The following is a 22,512-nucleotide window of genomic DNA, read 5'->3' as shown; positions in this document are numbered from 1 at the left end:
AAAAGGATAACTTACAAACAGTTCTCAATTCAGAACTTCTCTAATTAACTCTCCGTCACAAGAAGGATTTCAACTAGTACCACCGACTGGTACCCAGGTCAGACATTAGAATATTCATTTTTCGATGGCTAACTTTGAAATTTATGGGATATTCTTTATCATTAAAGGGGTGAAATTTAAACTACTCTTGATTGCTGCATAATTTGCTTTGTATTAGAGGAAACAGAATCAGCCAATTGTTCAACGCACAGTTTCCTTATCTCCACCTCATCCAGTAAAGAAACATGTAATTACCCAACTGTGTAAATATCGGCCAGCCGCAGTCTCCGCGTTCAATGCCTTCAACTCCGTCAGAAAGTTCTAAGTCATACTAGCTTGTATCTGGAGACACAGTTGACCCTCCACAGCTCTGAGTTCTGTATCTGTGGCTTCAACCAGCAGCTGATATTTTAAGAAAATGGACCTTGGCAGGCAAGATGGCTCTGTGGGTAGCAGTCCTGGCCTCCAGTCCTGGCAATCTAGTTTAGTCCCTGGAACTCATGTGAAGGCGGAAGAAGAAAACCGACTCCACACAGATGTCCTCTGGCTTCCATGCATGCACTATGGCACGTGTGTCCACATACACACATCACGCACACATTCATTCTTAAACTGCACCGGCATGGAGCATTTCCACTTTCCTTAAACAACCCTTTACCCCGCGGCCCTACTGTGTGAGGTGCTGCCCTACTGTGTGAGGTGCTGGAAGTGACCCACAGTGTGAGCAGCACAGGAAGCCGCGCAGTTGACGCAGATTTCCGGGTTTCCTCCGAGCCCTGGAGTCCGCCTCCACTAGTAGGAAAGCCTGGTGGGCCTTTCGAGAGGAAAGAAATGAGACAAGTAAGGACTCGTGCGCAGGCCTGACCCTGGTGTGGGAACTAGACAAAAGCATGATTCCGTATGTCCTGAGGGAGTAATTAAATATCCTTGTAAGATAGTGCCCAGAAAGTGACTGAGAGAAATAAAACCGAAGGCTCACACTACCTTTAAAAAGTTACTGAGCAGTAAGTGCTCAGCTGCCTGGAGGAGGCCGCCCACTCCTCCCCCTCCTCTCCCCCTCTGATCCCTTCATTCCTTCCTCCTAACTAATGGCACAATATCAGGGCCTAATGATCAGGAGGACTGAGCCAAACAAAAGGCACAGGGTATTAATTAACTTTACTTTGAAACTGCCTAACAGCTGGGTAGATTATTCAAGAAAAAAAAACTTTAAAAAGATTTTTGTTTGATCTACATTTTTAAGGGAAGTATTTTCTAGTAACTCCATAAATAAATCAACTGGGGTCCGTTTCCAGACTACATCATGGCCACCATTTTACACAGATGGACTGAACCCATGGACACACAGAATAACAAGACCTGTGGAGAGGCTTATAGGCCTGTGTCGTTTGTTATTTTTAATATAGAAAATCATCTTGATATAGCTTCTGGACATCACAGCAGCAAACACACCTGAGAGATCCACTGTATAGACCAGTGGCTCTCAGCTTCCTAACGCTGTGACCCTCAGGTTGTGGTGACCCCAGCCATAAAGCTATTTCACTGCTACGTCCTAACTGTAATTCTGCTGCCGTTCTGAGTTGTGATGTGAGTATCTGTGTTTCCTGACAATCTCCTGTGTAAGGGTCATTCGCTCAGGGGTTAGAACCACAGGTTGAGAACCCCAGGTCTAAAGTCCTCAGCGGGGAACCAGCCATCAGAGAAAGGTGCGGCTAACCTACCCTACTATCCAGTCCATGGCCTGAGGAGGGGAATTCTTGCTTCCTCTGAAACTCGTAAACTAGAACAAGGAGACAAAGACGAGCACACCAGGGCCTATAATGAAACCTCCATTATTCTAAAATGGATTTAAAAATATTTAATTCCTCACACTCGCAGAAACAACACGCTAACAAAAGACTAAATGCTGCAGGGTCAGAAGACAAAGGCTGTAAGGATATTTTCCTTTCCACAAGCTTACAGACAGTAATATATTATAAAACATAAAAAGCCCTATAATTCAGTAAAGTACAGTGAGGTTTTTTTGGAAAGAATAAGATGGGGAAGTCAAAAAATATGGTTATAATCATTAGGCCTACATGAAATTAGGCTATTGGATTAACCAGAATTCAGAAGACCAAAGAGCTCAAAACTTTCAATAACGTCAAGTATTTCTTACTTTAGAAGCCTGACAGCAGAGTTCCCATGGAATGGTCCCTCACAAGGACTTCCCAGGAATGGCCACACCCCCATCGCCTGACAAAGAGAGACACTGGTTTTGGTAAATCAATCTTGATTATCAACTTGATTGTGTTAAGAAGTACCTAAATTAGCTATCCACACCTCTGGGCCAACTGTCAGGGAGTTTTCCAGAGGAGATAAATGGAGGGTGGCAGAGGCCCCGCCCTGACTGTGGGCGGCCCTTCAGATTTGGGCTGGGGCCCCAGAGGGATTCACCCCTTTCACCTCAGTGCCCCGGCAGGCCCAAGTATGCGAATCTCTGAGTGCAAACCCAGTCTACAAATTGAGTTTGAAATAAGGCTACATATTATCTCAAAAAAGGGGTGAAGAATATTAAAGTCTGGCATATTTATCCCCCTCCTCCAACAAGCAGACGAAAGCTGTCAGGTGGGGGAAGGTTCATACTCTCATTAAAGAAAATGGTAAGGCAGGCAGGAGAAAAGACAAGTTAAAATTGCTACACAATTCAATGTCATTACACAAACATAAAAATGAAGGCGGGCTTCACTAGTCTCAGAAAACAACTCTTAACTGGAATGCTATGATCTGGCTGCACGTGATCAGAGGGGTCCACTTTGTGGGCAGGAACAGGCGTGCTACCAGCTCATTGCTCCAACTTAAGCTCTCTGCATTCGCCGTCAGAGCGAGGGTCAAACATAGGTAGGGAAGACTTTATGCCAACCAAAATAAGAAAGAAAAATCTCCAGAACAGGAGAAAATTGGGCTGGGCAGTGGTAGTGCACGTGTTTAATCCCAGCACTTGGGAGGCAGAGGCAAGTGGATCTCTGTGAGTTCAAAGTTAGCCTGGCCTACAGAGCAAGTCCCGGGAAAGGCTGCAAAGCTACACAGAGAAACCCTGTCTCAGAAAAACAAAACAACAGCAACACACACACAAAAAAAAAAAACAAAAAGAAAAACAACAACAACAACAACAATAAAATCTTAAAAAGAGGACATTGGAGGTTATACAACCTCTCAGTAGTTCTTCTACTTGTTAAAGCTACATTTATTTATGGTGTGTGCACACGCACGCGCCACTTTGCTCGTGCAGAGGTCAGAGAACAACTTTTAGCTAGGAGCCAGCTCCCTCCTTCCGCCATGGGTTGGGACTCTGGCTGCCAGGCTTGGCAGTGAGCACCTTCACCTACTGAGCCCCTTCTCTGCCCCCGCCCCCACACATGTTTTAAAGACTTTATTTCATTGCCAGAAAGTTAGGCTAAAATGAACTCATAGTCAAGTGCCAGAAAAAAATATTTTACAAAATTCCTACGTAAGAAAACAATATGAAGACGCTCAGAGATCACTGGTGCTAGGTACTCATGGGACTGACCAGGTAGAGTATCTAATTCACTTAGTTTTCATTAAAAAAACAATGTATCTTTCCAGAGTTGGCTTTTCCCCAGTGGGGTAGGGGTGACAGGCAGAGAGCTCAGCTGGACCAGGTGCCTTGAAGGTGTCAGCATTAACAGCCCTTTCCAGTCTGGGCACAGGCTAGGGCCAGCGATGCCATATGGCCTCTGAACAGTGTTGATTAGGAGGAAGACCTAGAATCAGCAGGAGTGTGAACCCCAGCTTACCACTTACAAACCTACCCAGGGCTGTGACACTGCCAATAACTTCAAAAGCAGTGTCCCCTGGGTGAAAAAGAATCAAAGAATCTATGGATGCCACAATAATAGGGCTTCTCGGGATATAAACTGTAGTTTATACATTCAGATGATAAGGTGTGCGTTCTCCGCCTCACGCTCTGCAGACACAAATCCTTTCCAACACATCGTAGCCCAAGCGGGTGCTGGCTCATTTCACTCTGATTCCCTAAGCAGCAGCAAGTTTCAGGATCTTTTCATTTTTAATTTATTTTTTTTAAATCTCCTTAGATGGAGGAAATTGATGCCATTTCAGCTTCCTTACTGCCCCCAACGTCAACCACCACACTTGGTTTTTCTTCTCCTCGACATTTCCCCTAAACCCTACTGGGTGCTTGCTCTTTAATCAGCATGAAGGGACTTTGGGCAGATCCAGGTCCCCACAACTTCCTCTGAAGAAGCTCACCAGGGTCCTCGCTCCTGAAGTGCAGGAGAGCAAGACCCTCAGTCATCTCAACAACAACAACAACAACAACAACAACAACAGACCAAGCTGCTGTTCCCTGTGAATCCTTGTCTCCAACAGCAGTGAAGGCGAAATGGAACAAATCCCCGCTGGTGGCCTGGAATGCCTGACGGCCACTAACAGAAGCAGTGCCCTTAGCTGAGCCTGGGGGACAGGGGCTGAATCTCACAGACCCTTTCACATCTATGACTGTCTTAATTTTACTAACAGTTTGACCTACACCTTAGCCTGCACTGATTGATACAAAAGTCCAGTTAGCAGGCGGGTTTGTGGTGCACAGCTTTAATCCCAATGTGCCAATGTGCGGAAGCAGACAGAGGCAGAATCTGTGAGTTCAAGGCCGGCCTGATCTCCCTGGCAAGTTCCAAGTCAACAAGGGGATACACTGTCTAAAAAAAAAAAAAAAAAAAAAAAAAGAGCAAGCAAGAAAAAATGTTTATGAATCAGGTTTTAAAAAACAAGTCATTCAAACAGCAAGCCCACAGATGCAAAGAGATTTGAGCACAGGAGGAAAAGCGTCCCTTCCCTGCCAGCTCCCGCTGCCTAGTATCTTTCAGAATGTGCTTGTCTGTTTCTCTGAACATGCAGGTGCTGTTTCGAAGAGCGGCCACATCTGTGGGGCGTGCTGCTGTACCCGGAGCAGGACAACGTGAACTCGCTCTCTATATTTAGATCCTTTAGCCCTGCTCTTAATTACTTAATTTAATCAGGACCCTCTAGAAGGGAAACACATCCATGTCCATCACGGGCATCAAAGGAAACATCTTTACGAGTTATATCCTTTTGCAAACCAACATATGGTCTCACGCCTCTCTCCCGATTGTTGAGCCCCTCCTGTGGGAAGAGCATGGAATTCTATTTCTTTTTATCACTTAAAAAAATCACTTCCCTCCTAATTCATTCAAGCTGGGTGGAGGCCACTTCCTCCACAGGTGAGAGAAATAAAACTTGTTGCTTTGACATTGTCAGGGATTTTAACATTAACCATTTACTTTATGTTTTCAAAATGGAAACAAAAGGCGGACTAAAACCAAAATTAGCCAGAGCCTGTTTTTTTCAGGCTTTTAAATAAATTTTTTTTGCATTTTATGATAGTTTTTAAATAAAAAACAAGAACCCTTAATTGAAAAGGCTTCAGCTGCTGCTCCCCACTGAATAGCTGCTGTGACTTCTGATCCTCAGCGACTTTACCACACCATGCTGATGCCACCACTACCCTGACTGGGTTGTTACAAGGATTAAATGTGCATTTATACTAAGATCGGTCTGGAAACAGTACACGCTGAAACATTTGAACATATTCCGTTAACAGAGCAATTTGCCAAGTGATAGATGCTCTTTGGATACTGCTTATATATGTAAAATGAAACTTGTTCATTTTATTTTTGTTTAATTAACTTCTAACATTATTTTTTAATACTTCAAAAAAAAGAAGGTAACTACCACATTTATTTAATTCACTCAACAAACACCAAGGACGTGCCAAGAGTTGCCCTAAGTACTGAGACAAAGGCAGTGCCCTGACACCTATGGACCTGCATCCTGGTGTGCAGGAAACCTCACCGAGAACACGCCCTGAACAGAGACCCAGGAAGCACAGCAAACAGAGGAACAAGAGCAAAGGCCGCTGATCAGAAGTGCCCGCAATGTTCTGGGGAAGCCGGGAGTCCAGTATGGCTGGAGTGGGGCTTGGGCAAGGGGACGGAGGCGAGCAGGGAACCAGTCTGAGCTGGAAACCGCTGAAGACCGGACCTCAATGGAAACACATCTGACTTGCAGTTAACAGGATTACTGCAGCCTGCTGGGCTGTGACAGACTGAAGGGGCCCAAGGAGGGATTCTGAGTGGAAGAGTCTCAAGGGGGAAAGGTGGCAGCCACTAAGACATAGGTGTTAAAGGCCTGGGCCAGCATGGTATGGCAGAGGTGCTCACATTCCAGCTGTATCGTGATAAGACAGCCATGAGGAAATAACCCTACTTGTGCAAACAGAGAAAACGGTTACATAGGATCGAGAAACCTACTTCATTTTCAGAAGTATGAAACCCAGTGTTATGGTGACTGAGACTGAGTATTGGAGGGGTAGTCTCAGATATCAGACAGGAGGGAGGTGACCAGTGTGCAGTGACAGGGGAAGGAGGGAGTAGGAACACAGCCCTCAAAACAGGTGTCTTCCAGGAGACTTGGCTTGGGGCAGCAAAGAACGAGAGGGTGCAGAGAGGGAGCGAGCGATGAGCGAGTAGAGCCAGCTGGAGGAGATAGACAGGAGAGGATGTCCGCTCCTATCCCGCTCTAGAGAACACACACATCTAACAATACCACATACAAACCCACAGGGTAACATGGCTATTACTAAAAATACAACAAGAAGAGATACATTCAAGAATCACATGAAATAAACCTTCGGTCTTCCATTAAAAGATGCTACAAACCAGTGTCTCTCCCATGAACCCTCTTCAAACCTCTGAAAGAAACAAAAGCCTGTCTCTGGGCAGGTTTCTCTACCCTCTATTTAACTGTCAGAGTTCTCTATTTGCACAATAGTGTTATTTACCAGGTGTTTTGCAAACCTCTCAGAACCGAATAAAACTGAAAGTTGGTGGCCAGTCACCTTCAGGAATGAGCTGGGAGCTGGGGATGCTGGAGCCAACTTTTTTTTTTTTAACCAGATTCTTGTTTTCGGGTCTAAAATCCCAATAATAAAAGCTGAAAGTAGGTGCAAGGTTCATTCTGCATAGCTTCAAAAGGCAGCATTTGTGACCAGCAGGTGTTACAATTGACTTTTTGCATACATAAAGGGGAAAGCAGCTAAGGAAGCACTTGTGTAGACTGGTACCACTAACGGGCATCTTCGGGGGCGCACACCGCATCCCTGCACCCATTTTAGAAACAATGACTAGCCTAGAGAAACAGAACACGGGTGCAAATGAATTCTTCTTTTAAGCAATTCGGCTAAATGATCGAAAATTCAATTTTACGGAATGGCATCCTATTATGGAAGGTACGTTTGTTTCCCGTTAAGTCCCCTTTCCATCAGCCACTCATCAACACCAGTATTTCAACATATACAATATTACCAAGGAACGGGGAAAATGTTCTCTATTACCTGAACATCTTCAACAGCAAACTGTCTCTGCCTCTTTTCTGGACTAAAGGTGAGTTGAGAGAACCAATTTGTGGAGATGAACTTTGGAGGACTCCGGAAACCGGTGCTGAGCGAGCCAGACAGAACCCTTCTCCCACAGAACCAATGGCAGCCCACTGGCAACCCTCTGACCATGGACGGACTGACCACTGCACACACAGCTGCTTCGGAGAAATCAGAGTGGTGGCTTTTGTCCCGTCAGTAAGAGTTTCCTCTACCTGAGAGCTGAAAGACACCGTTTTCCACTCTATTTAGAAAAACTAAACAGCAGACAAAGGCAAGCCCAGACCAAAAGGGCTGCCTGTCCCATAACCGAGAGCCTTCTGCCTCGGATCACATCCGGTCCTACCCAGCGACCCCTGTCAAACTTACCCACCAGAAAGACAAGAGTCAAGGCAATGCTCTCCGAAGACTTCAGAACCCATTTCCCCTCGAGGACCTGCTCAATTGCTGGACAGCTTTAGTGTCCATTATTCCAGAACAAATTCCTGAAGGTCTCACCAGCACCCCAAAAGCACAAAGGAAAGAAGCTCGAACGAGAGTTCCCACCACCACAAGAATGTGCGGAGGGAAAGGAAATGTGAGCCACACCGTAGGAGACTAGAGGCGGGCACCGGGCATTGTCTATTTACCTACTAAGGAACACACACGCGCGAGCAGGATGGCCGACACGGTCTTCTTCGTTGCCATACCTCTCCTGTGTATCCTAAGCCATGCGACTCCCTTACAAGGGAAAACCACAAGAAGTCAAGGAACCCTGAACCAGCCACAGGCACCATGCCCTTCACCCCCACGGGAATCCTGTAAGGTCAGCATTACTTCAGAGGCTGTAAAACCAAGACCCAAATGGCCAGTGGGCCGACAGAACTCACTGAGGCTACCCGGCCACCCCGCTTCCTGAACGATACCCCCTCTTTGTTTGAAGCCGAAAGTGTAAGGATTTGTTCAGTATTTTGATTCCTCCACCTCTTTCCCTTCCTAATCTACTTCTGTTGTTTAGTATTTTGATTCCTCCACCTCTTTCCCTTCCTAATCTACTTCTGTTGCTATTGTTTTCTTTCTCGTATGTCCCCACCTTAGAACATGGACAAATCATAAGTTTTATCAGGATGGCTATAACAAAATTCGATTCACTTGACCCTACAGAGCTTTGAATAAAGTGGAGCTGGACGTCACACCAACAGCCCACACGGAGGCTCCACTTTTGGTACCCCTTTCTTAGCTGTCTCTGGAATACTAACGACCCCTTTAGAAATTCATTTTCCGGACTGACAGTATGAGTCGGCAGGTAGAGGCGCTTGCTGCTAACTATGAGGATTTGAGTTCCTCCCTAGGACCCACACGGTAGAAGGAGAAAAAGGACTCCTGAAAGCTGTCCTCTCACTTCCAAATGTGCACCATGGCACAATGCACCCACCTACTGACCCACATATGCATACATAAACGAATAAATGTGATTAAAGATTTTTATTTTCAACGTTTTTATTAAAAATATAAAACAGAGCAAAAACAAACTCCGAGGCTCATTTCCCATTCTTGGGATAATACTTTTCCAACTGAGCAAGCATAGAGGTAATAAAAATGTAGCCAAGAACTTTTCAGACATCTTATTTTAGTAAAGATAAAAATACTACAACAGTAACTGTACGGCCTAGCACACAGCTGCAAGTCCCAGTGCTGTCTGGACTCTGAAGAAGTGGGGGGGGGGGGGGGGTAATGTGGCAGGAAAGACAAAGCAGGTGTGGCAGACACACATCGGTGACATCACTTCCATTATCCTGCTGCTTCCTGATCCTCCCTTCCCCGCCTCAGCCTGACAGCAGCACAGATGCACCCAGGCCTCTGGCTCCCATAAGCCTGCTGTTGTCCCCATGCTCGGCCTCCAGACTGTGACAACTAAGGACACTGCCAGGTGACCATGCTGTTCCACCGTACCTCGCCTCCTTTTCACTTGGCAATCCCATGCTGTTCCACCGTACCTCGCCTCCTTTTCACTTGGCAATCAGCACCTCAGGTCTCAGCGGCTTTGTTTTGCTGCATTGCTAACTCTTCAATGTGAGGAGTGTCTGGTTCCTTCTAGGATAGGAGGAATGATGTCCAAAACACATACCCTTTCTCTCTCTCTCTCTCTCTCTCTCTCTCTCTCTCTCTCTCTCTCTGTGTGTGTGTGTGTGTGTGTGTGTGTGTGTGTGTGTACAATGAGTGCACTCCCTGAACAGGCCAGCAGAGGGCGGGGCACTGGATTCCCCCTGGAGTACAAGTTAGTTCCTAGTACCTGACTGCAGGTGCTAGGAACCAAATGTGAACCCTCTGCAAGAGCAGTAAGTCTCTTAACTGCTGAACCATCTCTCCAGCCCACACCTAGCTCTTCTCTCCTCAAAGAAAAACAGAACAATAGTCCAGTGTGTTTCACTGGTGTGCGTCAACACTTAAAAGGTCCTACACCCTACCACAGACCCCCAAGCATGAAAGCCATTCACGGTCCATACCCACAAGGCACTTACAATATAACATGGCAGATTTCCTAACATGTTTTCAAAAACATCAGCACAGAAAAAAATGCAGTGAGCATACGTGCAGTGTGCCAGGCTGACCCTGATTATCATAGTACTCCCTGGATGGCCAGGTGGGAACCAGTGTGCTTTCACACAGAGATCATGAAGACACCCCGCACACCCTCAAGGAACTCAGTTAACATGATAACTGAAATAAAAGGCATTGCAACAGAAGCCAGACCAGACAAGCAGGTTTACGCTGTTCCGCAGGGTTACAAGCTCCTTAGTCCAAGTCCTATATTTATGATCCTTTATCCCAACTTTATCAAACTGTATAAGATATGCATTAAGTATAAATACACATTTTGGGCATTCAGAAACTTGCTGGAGAATCAGCTAAGGGAGAAAAGTAGGCTGGCTGGAACCACTTTCCCAGATAGGCAAGGGAGCTTGAATGGTTACGTGCTTGCCTCCGCACCAGAAGACCAGAGCCAGACAGTCGAAGGAGAGAACCACTCTTCCGTTCTGTCCTCTGACATAGGCACAGCATGGTATGCATCATGCATGGAAATACACACACACACACACACACACACACACACACTAAATAAATAATAAATCTAGAACGCCTTACTAATTGCATCAAACTTCCATCTCAATCCCTTGATTTTGAAAGACCACCCCAAGCATGTGTGAACTGCCTTTAAACTCAGCTACCTAAGGTTGGCTAACAAGCTCATTACCCAACCTTTCGTACTACTGTTGTGCCAACTAGATTGCCTGCTCAGGTAGAAACAACACACTTTCTTCCCTCTCAAACCACACAGTCCTGTGCAGGATGCCCAGAGTGCTTACTGAGTTGGCTAATACTGACTTCAATCCCCAAACCCCAACAGCAGATGTGCCCTCTGAGGAGGAGGCTTTCCTGAAACCCAAACATCTCGCCTCCTACAATCTGACGCCTCCCTGTTTAAGCATAAATAAATGCCATCAAGTTTTTGTGCCAATCATCTAGATGATAAGCTCAATTTTTTTCAGATAGCAAAAAAAAACACATTAAAAACCTATCAAACATTCTCTCAAGCTTGAACAAACTAAACAGAAACTAAACACAACAGGGAAAACGAGGTTGTTATTAATCACTTGGGACTGCAGAGCCAGCAAGAGCCATCAACAAAACAGGAAGCTCTAACACACGAGAGGGCAAGCACACACCAACTGTCCTGAGCTTTTAAAAGGGGTCATGTCTAATTTCTACAGAGCTATTTTATTTCCCATCAAGAAAAGCCACTGGGCCAGGGAGATGGCTCAGTGGGTAAAAGTGCTTGCCTGGCAGGCTTGATGATTTGAGTCCAATCCCCAGAACCAAGTAAAAAGTCAGATATGGCGGTGTGCACCTATAATCCCAGCACTCAAATGGTGAGCTGAGAGTGAAGACAGAACTGCCTAGAGGCTCACAGGCTATATTAGAGTAAGCAGTGCAAAAACAGAAACATCAATGCCTCAAAGAAGGTGGAGGTGAGGGCTGATTCCCAAAAGCTGTCCACAGACCCTCCCCCAACTCTCCCGACACACACACACACACACACACACACACACACACACACACTTTAAAAAGTCTCTATATTTAATAAAATTAACATCTCGACATTCATTCTTCCTGTCCAACTTAGCTCAGAGTGTCTGAGTGGCACATGTGACCAAGTGCATGCCCACTCAGGGGCCCTCCTCCAGGTTACTCACCATTCAGAGGAAACCTAAAGGATGCCGAGGGATGACTGCAAGTCACCATGGATCCTACAGGTGAGATATGCGATTCCCCTCCACAGGCAACTCAGAGGACAGGCCAGAGTGAGAAAATAGACAAAGTCTGTCCAGCAGCTGTGCAAGAGCCTCGCACCGAATGCTGAGCAAGACGGAATTTGATTCAGCTGGGTCAGAATCTCACCCATCATCAGCAAACCTCCTCTGCGCAATGTATGGAAAGTCTTTTAAAACCCCTGACCACTAACTACTATTCGTAACAGAAAATCAGGGGATTAACACTGAATGCCTTTTTAACTTCAGAAGAGGTTTTACTGCACAGGGCAACTCTTCTCACTTTGATTCTTCGTAAGCCAGTTTGTCTTGATAATCAAAGGCGTATTCCAAGTCATCATCGTATCTCATATACATGAGCAAACACCACTGTGAATCTAATACAACACAGGTGGGAGGTGGGGGAGGGGGGTTTCAGTGTCCTAGGGAAGACCAGTATCTTCAAGGCTCATTAGTCCTGCCAGTTGACGGCAATGTGCATGTGCCAGAGCCCTAACAGGGCCAGAAATACTAAATTCTACTTCGGTGACCCCTGACCCCGAGACCTGTCATGGAGGGAAGCAGGCTACTGTGGAGGAAACACGTGGAGTTTACATGTATCTATCTCACACCCCCTGCAACTCCTGGTTCCCACAGGTTGCTCTGAAATACTGAACCCCTTTCCTTCGTTCCCCGTGTTGCCAGACAGATGCAGTCCAACCCCAGTGAGAAACTCACTAAGGTCCAAGACAAGACACTGTTCCCCTCCCTCCCAGGGAGGAGCCGGTGCAGGACCCCTTCACTGGCCTGTGTTTCATCTGTTTGTGAAGCGCTCGCTCAGTTTTGGGCATTGCTTCCTGCTGCATTGGGAAGGTTCCTGCAGGCCACAGGAACCCTGCCGAGACCTGCTGTCAGGCTGTCTGCATATTTGGTGCACACTATGGACATGGTGTTTGTCATATCTATGAAGTTTTGCTTTTTGTCCCTTGAGCCACACCCAGAGTTCCCCCAGACTGTCACACACTAACCTTTCCATCTAAACATGGTAAGAACCCTTGCTAGCACCTACATATGTGTTGTCAGAGTGGGACAGAAATTAACACTAATGAATGATGCAGAAGACCGAAGATGCGGATATTAATCCCTGTACTGGGGCGGGAGGTCAACGGGAAAGGGCACGGATAAATCCGGAATACTGATTTTTAAAGGCTTTGAACAATTAAAAAACGTACCTAGGTCTTTAAAGGAATTCGGCCGAGTTCAGTGACCGTACTTTCTAAAAAATGCCATCAACAACTGCCCAGGAAGTGCTTTAGGTACAAATTCCCAGACGTGGCTCTCACGGATTCTTTCTTCAAGATTCCTCTGCTCACTATTCTGCAATCACTCAGTCCTTTAGCCCCTCATCCCAGCGGCACCCCTTTATCTGGACGCAACACTGCCCTCATTAACATTTCTCTACTGTAAAACACACTGATTTGTGTGCACAGTCAGCACAGCTGAATAATGCTCATTGGGCAGCTGGTCCTACACAGAACAGCCGAAAGACGCAACTCCTACATTTTAACACCATTCTAAGTATCTCTAAAGCCACATAGAGTGTGATTCCTAGGCCACCGTGTTTAACTGGACAGGTGTTTTTCCTTCAGTAGAACATGAAGTAACACCTTAAACTCGATGAAATACAAAACCATGCCTCTTTCATGTTCATAGCAATCCCTGGCTGTACTATCAGCACCATTTTCCTCCTAGTGAGGAAGAACCACGAGGTCATAGTAGTTTTTCAAAATTTACGGTGTGAGCAAGTTTGGGGCATGATCTTAAACACAGGTAACCAGCTCCCTGCAACGCTGGGAGGGTCAGCACATGCTGGTGTGCACTCTGCCAAGGCACTTGCTTTCCTCTACAACCTGGTTCCCACTCAGATATTACAGAGGTCAGTACTTTGTCATCTGGGCTTCAGATCATAAGAGCACTATCTTTAATTGCTGTCCCTTAGTCTCTTCAACCTTTCCATATAAAGTCTCATATTAAAAAAAACAGAGGAGTAGCAGGAGCATAAGAATCTATTTCTCATTTCTTAATAAACTCATTCTCTCCACAGCTGCACTCACTTAAGTATGGCTTTTCCCTTTAGCCCAAGTGACAGGCACGCCCTCTCTCTGACCCTCTTTGGACTCTCTGCTCACGGAGTCCTGGTTTCTCCACTCCTCCAGTGCTACATCTTTCTTACAGCTGCTTCTTCTGACAGGCCTCGTCGGAATTCCTAGGTGTGAGCTCGGATGGAAAAGTGGGCCTACGTGCTGTGTCTCCTCGTCTTGGTTCTCTCTGGGTGCACAGAGGGTGGCTAGAGAGACGCCACCACTCCCCTCGTCCACACAAAGTTCTGAGTTCTGCATCTCTAACTTACCTACTAAACCCACCTAGGTATCCCAGTGGAAACCCAACACACCACTCCTAACTTGCACAAGCTTTATCCCTCACTACCAGTCATGGCTGCACCAGTTCCCGGCCAGAGGTCTGAAGCTTAAGGTCATGCCTGGTGTCTTTCTTGTAATTCCGCAGCCAAGTAATGGCCGAGTCTTCGTTAGTCTGTCATTGCTGTTCCTTATCCATCTTATCAGAGATTAATCATCATATAAAGGAAAGCTTTAAAAAAAAATGCTGCATCCAGCACCTACTGACCCCAATTCCAAACCTATGCCCAAGTTTATCCAGTGACGACCTGCTGCTTCTGCATTCTCAAAATGCTCACCTCAACGTCTGCAGATCTCCATCCTATCCCTCAGGGTCCAGTGACAATGCCCGCTGAAGCCAGGCAGGTTGGCTCCCTAGTGGGTAAGTCTGTGCTGCTCAATCTGATAGCCGCACAAGCTATCTGACATGAATAAAGGCCGTTCTGCAATCACATCGTCACATCGACTGCTTGACAGCCACCTGTGGCTGTGGCTCTGGGGGCTGGAGAGAGGACACCTGCTCCACGGCAGGATTTCCACCAGCCTGGGCTGCCACAGAATCGCTCGGTCTTGCTCATCCACTGTGTCCGACCAATACAAGCCCCAGGTACTTCCTCTACTCCACAGGAGTCCCCCAGGAGTTGTAAGACTAAGTCCTACACTGCTCAGGAACAATTCTTGCAGTGTTATTCATTTTTTTTTCTTTCACTTTTATGTGTCTTCTCACAAATTACCCATAACTTAAAAAAAAGAAATCATGAATGAATGAAGCATATACTAACTACAATACCACACCAAAAATCATCAAATAAGGGCCTTACTTAAATATCCCTCTTCCACTAAAAAAAGTTTTTTTTCAATCTAAACAAATAAAAGATCTTTCATTTAACTAAATGAATAACTTAATTTAATGCCTAATTGTAGCAGTCGAAGATAATGAGCTATCCGCTTTTTCCTGCGGTGTTTAAAACTGAGAAATAAAATAGCTGTACAGGTCTGAAGCGTTGCTACTCGGTGCAGGCATAAAGAAACCACAGGCAAGCAGAGGAAAAATGAATAGTTTGAAAAACTAGATCATAAAACTATCTGAAACTGTAAGGAAAAATAGCATGGGAGCTCCAAAATTAAGAAAAACTGTAAATAAAACATTCAAATATTCGGCCTAAGAACATGTTTCTAAATCAATAAGTAGCCCTTTTCTTTCTTTCCCAAACATAACCATGAACATTCTTTGACACCTCTGAGCTAAGTAAGAAACGTATAGATGTTACATGTTACATGTGTTATGTGTTCTTTCCTTCAATGCAGGCGTGTCTCTAATAACAAAAATGAGAAGAGGATGAGGAAGAGGAGGAAGAAGAAACCACCACAGATGTGTGTACTTCAAAGAGAAACACAGGCTTCTTTTCAGACACTTTGAACCGTGCAGCGATAGATGCAGGAGAATCAACAGGCAAGGGCTCCGGGAGCCTGAGACGGCTGATGCTTTCTTCTCAGGAGGGAATCCATTCTCAAATTTGCTTCCAGTTTATAATAAAAATTGCAGAGCTGAGCTGCTACACTGTCCAAATATGGCAGTTCCCAGTGTCTCCTCCAAAATGATGTCGCTGAGGGTGAACTGCGCTTCCCAAGGGAGGATAGTATCCCTTATGCAAATGAACAGGGACACCTAAGACATCTGTGCCTTTCTGCACACTCCAGTGAGGACCCCCCGTGCTGTTTGTGGACTAGCTGTGGGCCATCTCAGCACGCGCCTCGATGAATGTTGGATCTGAAGTGGCTACAGAATCATTAAATGAATGGTTTGGATCTGAAGTGTTACACATCGGCCTCTTAGTTCCACCACTTCCCTTAAGAGAAGCAATTGCAGAGTGAAATGCTGAAAATTCTTCATGGATTTTTGCGCCAAATCAGATCACTGACGACCAGATTGGAGTATTTCTACTGCCAGATAATAGCCAAAAAGGAACACAGTGACAAGACCACACTTCAGGAGAGATGTCCTGACCCATTACCAAAACACGTATCCTACGATCTTGGTGCCAAAATTGTAAGACCACACATAGAAACACCAAGACATTTCGCCAATCTCAGGATTATTTTGAATTAAATTTTCTCCATCCTTTTACAGCTAAATTACCCTTTTCTTTCCAGACCTTTCCAACTCTCTCCTTGCTACCCACCTAGCTCCATAAAGATTCCAACTTCAGCTTTTGGTGAGGGGGTGCCAGCCTAGAGAGACTAGGATTTCTTAGTATGTCACAGATGTCTGATTTAATTTGAATTTTAGCCACCCATTTCTAATACAATCTCATTGATTAAATCAGACATGGGGTTTTTCTTTTCAATTTCTTGAATGAAAAAAATCAATTTTAATCTGTAAAAAGCAAACATTTCTCTATGGTTGTCAGATTTAATTGCTTCCTAGCTCAAAAAAAATGTTAGGTATAAAAACAGCAATATCAAACCCCCCTACAAATTTTTCTTTCTTCCCCTCCCCAAATGACACAGGGTGTGCACAGCCCGATGCCTCAGGAACATTGAATGTACCAGGAAAGAACAAACAGATGAACCCTCAATACTCAGAGGAGCCGGGTCTGGCTTTCTGTTTCAATCAGTTAGATAGGAAATAAAACACAAGCCAAGTAACTTCTCTTGGCCTCAGATTGCCCAACCTGGTAGGAACCGATTGGATTAGGAATCTTTTAAAGCAATGTTTAGCACTGAACATCTTCAGTCTCTCTGACGCCCTTGACTGGACAGTCTCAAGAGTGGACTTCGCCTGAGCACACAGTGATGCACACGAACTCACCACTACACATCGCCATTCCTGGAGAGGAAGACGGGAGTTAAAGATGTCAGAACCACGCTTCCATCAGATTTGCAAACAGCTCAGACCCTTCCTCCACAAAGGCTAGGAGCAAGTAAGTTCTGAGGCTTGCTACAAAAGCTGACACCCATCCTTAAAAAAAAAGTCCCCAAAGAATTGGCAATGAACCGTCCTTCACTCAGCTGCTGGGCTGACTGCTCAGGGAAGCAGAGCGGTTCTGTCGAGGCAGGGAGACCAGACAACCTCACCTGTCACCACACCATCAGCTGGGAACTGATCACAGATCCACCAGGGGCAAGCGGTGGAGATTACGCAGAACAGCAGGGTCACAACTCCCTGGACTTGTAAATGTTTTACTGTCAAACTCGTCTTCGAGTCGTGTGCTGCTTAGGGAAGGATGAAATACAGTTTTTCTCTTTTAAAACGGGGAAAAATGCTATCAGAGAAAGCATCCCCCTGCCCCCCAAAAAAGCTTGACGCAGAATGAGTTTGTCTAAAGGCCTGAAAAGTAAAAGCAGAGCCATGTCCACACTGACAAAGCAAGGCCTACCGGGTATTCCAAATCCCAGCTTAACTCAAGTCGTAGCCAAACATTAACTCAAAATCAAAGGCATAACGTGAATCCAAGGTGTTTCTGGCAGGCTCATCCAAGTCGGACTGGAACACACCGCAGCTCTGCCCTGCCCCTACCCTCCCGCCACACAGTGACACTGAGGGCCACACTTCAGTTCAGATCTGACACTGTCATATGCTGTGGATTGCCACGGGTTTTTGGTTTTTGCTATAGACACCAAATTTGCAACTATTACAGAACTGCAACGCCTTGGCACAACAAGAAGGCTCAGTGGGTAACGGTGCCACTGCCAAGCCTGATGGCCTGTTTGGGTCCCGGAACCCATGGAGTGAAGGGGACACTCCAGAGCGTGTCCCTGTCCTTCAGAGGTTGGGCACCCACCACCTACACACACAAACAAATGTTCTTTTGAACGTAACAGTTTGGTTATGGAAAACAAAGACTTTCAATGATTTCCTACAGTGCCACCCCTCAGCATGTATTAAATCAGTATTCTGGGAACGTGTGGTGTTAGAGCGTTTGATTCTAGAAACCGATATTCAAGAGGCTGACTTGAGAGTGGCTAAACATCCAATAACTCTGACTTGGGATTAGGCTAGAATTTCTAATAATTTCTGTGACAGCCCTAAGCACACTTCTGCTATTCTATGCCACGTATGTAGGCTAAAGTGGCATTCTCAGCACTGACGATTTTAAAAGTATCGCTCTACTCTGAAAAATGGCTCCATGTCCCATACTATCAACTACCCAACCAATGTAAAATAAACAAGCACATCCATATGATTAATTAGAATTTAGTTTTCTCTTTAATAAGTGGTAAAAATTGTATGTATACCAAAGGATTATCTTTAAATAAATTTAATTTTTTAATATTTAATTTAAGGAGGGCGGCGGTCAGGCCAGGGGAAACTTACGAGAAGCCAGTTCTCTCCTTCTACCATGGAGGCTCTAGACTCACACTGGGGTCACCAGCCTTGCTGACATGTTGAATCACCCTGTGGTCTCTGGTAATGTACACCTCTTTAGGACTTGGTAGCAGTAAGTATGTGGCTTGTAGACCTAGTTCATATACCCGTATACTCAGGGTCACAGATACATTTCTTGGGCAAGAAGGGAGTTTAAGAAAAAAGAGAGTTTAAGAGGCCCTGTTCTAAACAGAAAACAAACAAAACAGAGTTCAGAATGAAGTTCAGGGCGGAGTCAGGTCGCTTGGTTCATATTCCTGCTTAGTCTATAAATCATAGCATGTTAGTTGTGCGGCCTAAAGCAACATGATCACTCTGCTTCAGTTTCTTTACCTGTAAGATGGGGGTGGAGGGAAGTCCCAGGCTTAAATAATTTAAAACCGCTCACACACAGTTAAAAAAAAAATCAGAAAAAAAACTTACAATAATTTCTATGTACCTAGTACTCTCAATCATGAACACGAATGGCAAATAAGATCTACTGAAAAGCCAATCTCATTTGACCTACTTTCTTCCCGTCACTTCTGAAAGACCTGTCTGAAGAACGGAGGAAGGTCCGGGGTTCACTCTTTAGATTCTAGAGTCTAGAACTTTCTGTGATGATAAAACTGTCCCATACACATTCAATATGGCAGTCACATATGGCTCCTGGAAATGTGGGTGGTGTAGACAACACGGTATCTTAAACTATGATTATTATTTCTATTTCTACCTTATTGGACAGCATATCTAAATTGAATATGTTTTATAAAAACTTAAGCAAAAGAATCCTTTCCCCTGAGTTGCTTTTATGTTTTCAGTGCAAACCTGGTAACTCTGACCTGTTAAAGCAATAACATGTTGACTCACATACCGATACAGTGCAAGCTCAGAGCTAATAAATGATCAGAAACAAAGTAAGTGATCCTCTGAAGGTCAAGTTAAATTCACACTGACATAAGCATGCTCTGACACCCAAATCAGACCTGCAAAGGTCGCCCCACCACCCCAAAAGCATCAACTGCAAAGCAGCTACATCTTCGACGAGACGCAACATCTCTGCCATTTACTTGGTCTCTCTTCTCTCCCTCAGAAATCGCCGTTCAGAATGCTTCTTCGGCTTTTAGAAACACTACGGTCCTCAACCACCTCCCCTCTCCATTATAAACAAAATCTATGTACCACCCATATCTGAAGTAGAACACCAGACTCCTGCTTAGCTGCCCCCTGTAATATGGTTTAATTATGATGGCTGAACTAACAGGCTGACATCATAGACTTTTACAGGCTGACCCCATGTCATCCTGATGTATCATTTTGCACCAGTTCAGTGCTGTAAATCAATTTAAGATCTCAAGCAGGTTGAAAAGGCTGGTAATGACGCTCTCTCCGGCTCTCTGGAGACTCTGCATTATACACGACTTACATTATTTATAAAGTCTCCGCGATGCCTCCATTAGCCTTGTAAGACCACACAAATGAGATCTTTTATACACACACAACTTGGCCATGATTATGTAGGCTACTGCAGCTTAAATATGCTCATCTAATTACATCAGGGTTTATTCTTCTTCCAATCTACCACATTACTGCATTTTATCTTGAGGCCAATATCGCTGTAAATCAGGATTAAAAACCGAAATTTTGTTTTCAACTAGAATGTCTAGCGGGGAACCAAGATTTACTTCCTCTTAATGCTCACCCACGAACTTACCGGAAAAAGAATATAAATTCCAAGATGAACAAAAGGTTAGCATTTTTAATTGCCTATAAAAAAAAAAGCTGTCATTCCTCCAAAATGTAAAGGTCATCATCTCCCCAAGCGTACAAAGCTAGAGGTTACTGTAAAGGAAGAATGTATGTGGTTACTACCTATGGTTGCAAGGGTCAAAACTAAACCAAGGACAAATCCTAGCCTCTGAAGAAACCTGATCTTCCTCGGGAGCCTCTCGAATCCCACCTCCAAATAATTATCTCTCAAGATTCAGGTTTACAGCTTCCTAAAAAAATACAGAATTACACAAACAGCACACCACCTTCACAGAAATATCATACAACTGAAAATGAGAAAAGTGGGGAAGGGGAGGCCAAACCCATTAAATCAGTACAACCTGTTTAGGCCTGGCACCTACATTATAGTAATACTGGTGCAAGAAAAAAAAAATATTTGCACCAATTGAAAACACCAAGGCAGTGAACACTGCCTCTGCCTCGACTCCTTGTGAATTGTTCCAGCACAGCTCATCTGCTTCCGGTACAACTTAAAGTGGTAATTATAAACAAGATGAAAAATGAACCTGTCAGGGAACAGTTTTCTCATTGTGCTGAGGTGTGGGCACGTTATCCACCACAGGCCCTTAGAGTGAGAGAGATGTGAAGGGCAGGCTGTGATTTCGCTCCAGCAACAGGAAGACATTACACAAACCAAGCAACTCCCTTCAGTCCGTGCTCTGAAAACTTCAGATGTCACCCAGGAATCCAAGAGAGGGGGAAGAGAGAGGCCGGGGGTGACAACATACGCTCTATCACGATGCTCTTAGATGGTTGTGGCCCGGGCTGAGGTTTTCAGATGGAAAGCTCTTAGCTGGATTTTCTTGCACCGTGCATTTAGAAAAACTGCAGGCGCCTCCGAATAAACAAAAGCCGCGACTACCATAGTATGGAGATGTGGTCGGCGATGTACCTCCTGGCTCCCCAAAGCACCTCGGGGAGACGCTGTCCCCCGGCAGCCTTCGCAGGCAGTCCGCAGAGCGGCCGCACAGGCCCGCGCTCTCACGCCCACCGCCCCCACCCCGCGACAGAAACACTAACAAAGACGGTCGGGACGAGAACAGTTGTTCCCGGCTCTCGGAACGCAGTGAAGCAATCGAATCCGGTAAAGGGAAAGGAATGAGGCGACACTGGGCGACGCAGGGGGTGTAGGCGGAAGGGGGGGGGAAGACGCGAGGCCGCCAGACCTTTGAATAAATCAGAGGGAACTGTGCCGCGAACTTTCCTTAACCTCGACCCCCAAAACAGGCTGCGTGGGGACCCCGGGGGGCGCGCGCACCCATCCAGGGAGACCAGAGCGGAGCGCGGCGCTGTCCAGGCGAGGGTCTGCAAGCCAGGGCGGGGACACAATGGGGCTGCGGCCCGAGGCGGAACGGGGTCCCCGGAGAGCTGGGCACGCCCGACAAAGACGCGGGGAGACAGGAGAGGAGGTCCGGCGGCAGGTTCGCGGCCGCAAGGCGCCATCATGGGGGGGGGGGGACACACCACGTCCCGGAGCTCGTCCCAGATTCCCCCAGCGCGGGTCCCCGAGTCCGTCCCGGATCCTCCCCGGAACCCGTCCCCGATCGCCCCCTGGAGCCGGTCCCGGATCCCCCCCCCCCCCCCGGTGCCCGTCCCGGATCCCCCTAGAGCCGGTCCCTGTTCCGGTGCACCCACTGCGGCGCAGGACAAGTCCCTCTCGAGTCAGCTCGGGTACACTAGGCTTTACCGGCTCGGCGGCGCGCCCATCAGCGGGGACGCACGAGACCGGGCGCCGGGTCCCGCGCTCCGCTCCGCTCTGTTCCCGGCCGCCGTCCCCGAGCCTTGGCCCTGGCCTCGCCGTGGTGCGCCCGCTCGCTCCCAGAGCCTGGATTGATCTGGTCGCGCTGGCGTCAGGCAGTCGGAACCGCCCAGCCTCCACAGCCCGTCTGCCAATACCCGGCTCACAACCCGCCCGCCGCTCGCCCTCGCTCACACGCGCATCGCGCGCGCCCGCTGCCGCCTAGGGATCCTCTCCAAATTCCCGGCCCGCGCCTGCTTCCGACTCTGTGGTCCCTGCGTAGTTGCCAGTCAAGTTCCAAAGCCTGTGTTTATTTTCGGAAATGTCCTCGAACACGACCACCGACCCCACCCAATCGTCCTACAAACGGCTTT

At 46.3% G+C, this 22,512-nt stretch overlaps 1 protein-coding gene across 1 annotated transcript in view; it reads right to left on the bottom strand.

Annotated features, from left to right (window-relative positions):
- The window catches only part of Smad1 (SMAD family member 1), a 61,601-nt gene extending 39,343 nt beyond the window's left edge, over positions 1-22,258 (bottom strand). Inside the window, exon 1 of the mRNA XM_048450255.3 lies at positions 22,088-22,258. The gene's annotated coding sequence lies outside the window, so the exon portion shown is untranslated. The remainder of the gene's footprint in view (positions 1-22,087) is intronic.
- Positions 22,259-22,512: the final 254 nt, after the last annotated feature.

The sequence above is a fragment of the Myodes glareolus genome, chromosome 22 (genome assembly GCF_982192425.1).
Source record: "Myodes glareolus chromosome 22, mMyoGla1.1, whole genome shotgun sequence".
Classification (NCBI taxonomy): domain Eukaryota; kingdom Metazoa; phylum Chordata; class Mammalia; order Rodentia; family Cricetidae; genus Myodes; species Myodes glareolus.
The sequence above is the reverse complement of the archived record's forward strand: the minus strand, read 5'-3'. Positions and strand labels throughout refer to the sequence as shown.